Below are 3086 nucleotides of genomic sequence, written 5' to 3' on the forward strand. Positions count from 1 at the left end.
TTAGAGATTCGTCACGCGTTCCTCCCCGTAGGTACTGTGGACAGTGTAGATAACTGTTCCCATTGTAGACAGTGTAAATAGCTGTTCCTGGTGTAGACAGTGAGCCTAGGGTGGATGGTATGAATGGGCATACATGAATGTTAAAGAATGACGTATGTAACTTATTTGCATATTTTCGTGATAGCGTATCATGAAAAGAGCGTCGGCTGAAACGAGCCCGAATTTACGTAGACCAATCACAACGGACTTCCAGATTCTGGAAGTGTAGTTTAGACCCTGAGAAAACTGCAAGAGGATGAGCTTCGTGTGTTGGGCATTTAAAATCGCTGAGTTAAATTCTCATCAAAGGGAAACTGGAGGTAGAAATTTAAGGGTGCGTTGGATTGACCCTATTCCGGAATAAGAATACTTGGAGTGATGAGTTAAAACTTCATGTTTGGCGTTTTGAAGCAACAAGGATAATAAAGATATGGTTTAAATAGTGTTTTAGCAGGTGCTTCAAAGTTTTAATGTAAAACTCCGTAAAAACGAAGGATTTCTAATTCCGTCGAACGAATCCTAAGGCCGTTACCTTGCTTCGTCCCCAGTCGCTCTCAATCGCTTGGGACAAGAGAGCGAACGGACAGATGGGAAGGGGAAAAAACCCTTTCGAAAAGGCCTTCGTCTCTTCATTCGCTTCGTGTCCCAAAAAATAACGCTTCGCTGGCCAAAACATTCTATCCTGTGATTCTCGTGAGGTCGACTTGTGGCAAGTCTAGTTACAACTTGGTGTTACGGTTTTCTTCTAGCGCCAAGCCTGCTATACTGAGGAGGCGAGGGTGTGATAGCAACGATCTCTGAGAAAGTGTTGTAGAAACTATGTATTGTACGATCTTGTTGTTGTGATAGATCGGAGAGCATCGTTCCATCCTGTCAAGAACAGATCGAGGTATATACGTAAGTTTTGAATACCCTTCGCAAACTCTACGGCCGTGTGTTAAATTAGTGATTTCTGTAACAATTTCATGTGGATTTCCTTGTTTCGTTTAGGAACACCACACACATGATCACCACTCTATCATTCATTAAAGCATTGGTTTCCTCCAGCTTTTGTCTGAACTGAATGTAGAGTTGAAGGTATGGAATTTCTTCTGTATTTAGGAATGTGAAGCGAAGTATACAGAACTTGTACTTCGTTTTAATGCGTAGAAACACAGGTTTTACTTTAAGCTACCCAACATATGCCATTTTTCACCACAGCCACAGCAGTCATTTTGGCATCCGCTTAAAGTAGATTCTTCGGAGCAATCGCAGAATACCCCGCATCTCTAGCTACACGGTGCAGCCGGCAACCCGTCTACACAGCTACTCTGTCGTAATTTATTCATAATTCACTCAAGTTCTCTGGAAGGTGGCATCGGGTCTACGCAGCTATACTCTGTTCCAGCTGATCTGGTGACGTAATTTGGAGGACTCGGAAGAAAAATTTTAATGCCGTATCCCACAACCGCGCGCGGCCTTAGGTGTTGTTTCCAAACTCCCTGCAGGACCTTACATCGCCAAAACTCCACAGATTATTCCTTGTCTACCACATTTCCGGTTACTGAATGAACATTTGAGTAGATCCGACGAGATCTAACCTTGCCTCTGCCATGTTGAATTTAAAAATAAGGCGCGCGCGGTTGTGGGATACGGTGTTAAAATTTTTCTCCCCAGTCCTTCGAATTACGTCACCCGATCACCTGGTTGTAATAGACGAGTTCACGCTCTTGAGTGCATCATGGGTAATCAGGGCAAGATGGAGGAGAGAAATTCAAAGGTTTGTAAGGAAGTTCAAAACGATGAAAATTATTCATGATATGCAATTTTGGGTTTTTTATTTTCCAAAACAGACGATAAGCACTTGACGGTCTGGCAGAATAAATTTGGAGAGAATGGATATTGTAGAAATTATGTTATTAAAAAGAGTTTCTGATATACATTTCCTGTAATTCCAAAGGCACAAAATTACAGAGAATGTATGGAGACAAAAAAAGCATTATTTAGGAATTCCAAAGAACGGATACCAAGTCTAGTTCTTCTCAGTTGTGAACATGAACTTATTTGTTTGGTTTATGAAGGCAAAAGTCTATAAACTAGAGTCATGTACAGAATATCTTGCTTTAAATTTCCATACAAACCTTTGAATTTCCTGCCATGTTGCCCTGATTACCCATGATGCAATCAAGAGCGTGAACTCGTCTATTTACGCATAATTCACTCAAGTTCTCTGAAAGGTGGCTACGCGTCTACGCAGCTACTCCGTTGTAATTTATTCATAATTATTCACTCAAATTCTCTGAAAGGTGGCTAAAACTGACTACGTGTCTACGCGGCTACTCCAGTTGTCATTTATTCATAATTTACTCAAGTTCTCTGGAAGGTGGCTACGCGTCTACGCGGCTACTCAAGTTGTCATTTATTCATAATTCATTCAAGTTCTCTGAAAGGTGGCTATGTTGTAGTACAATTTGTTCCTTTGGTACAATTTCTTCTGAACTGGTACAGAATATATTGAACTGGTACAAAATAGTTTGAACTGGTACAATTTTAATTGTACTGGTTTATTTTTATCAACTGTCTTAAAAAGGGATTTTCCTTTTTCTGGGGTGTAGTTAAAAACAGGGGCGTGGTTTTTAGGGGGTCTAAAAAATGTTTACTAGAATTGCTTTCATACTGTTGGTCACTGACCAGTGCATTGGATAGTTAAATTTCTCCGTGTAGCAATCTAAACTGCAAATAGCTGATTGCCATTCAGCAATTTCTTCCTGCTTTTTTTTGATAAAGAAAACTGATTTGCTTCTTTGGCATGGCAGACTAATGCTTACAATGAAGCCAAACTCAGGCTCCAGGGATGTCACAGTTACCTTGTTGTTGGTTTGAGACGTGATGTTTTCTCTTTTATTTTTTATATTATCACTAGTACGTGTTTTGGTATTTCTGTAAGGATTATCATCTTCGTAGATAACGTTTAGTCACCGCTGTAATGCTTGCGAACTCCTTCCCCTAACACCCGCATAGGAAATGTGTAATGTTTTCTCGGTTGTCGCAGGGACGTTTTGCTAGTC

At 40.5% G+C, this 3086-nt stretch overlaps 1 protein-coding gene across 2 annotated transcripts in view; it reads left to right on the forward strand.

Moving 5' to 3' along the window:
• Positions 1–582: 582 nt before the first annotated feature.
• Positions 583–3086, forward strand: part of LOC138043456 (NLR family CARD domain-containing protein 3-like) — a 17007-nt gene continuing 14503 nt past the window's right edge. Inside the window, exons 1-2 of one of the 2 annotated variants that reach the window (XM_068889728.1) lie at positions 583–936; positions 1030–1116. The gene's annotated coding sequence lies outside the window, so the exon portion shown is untranslated. The remainder of the gene's footprint in view (positions 937–1029; positions 1117–3086) is intronic. The other variant, XM_068889730.1, reaches the window with a different exon arrangement.

The sequence above is a fragment of the Montipora capricornis genome, chromosome 3, assembly GCF_036669925.1.
Source record: "Montipora capricornis isolate CH-2021 chromosome 3, ASM3666992v2, whole genome shotgun sequence".
NCBI classification, from domain to species: Eukaryota; Metazoa; Cnidaria; class Anthozoa; order Scleractinia; family Acroporidae; genus Montipora; species Montipora capricornis.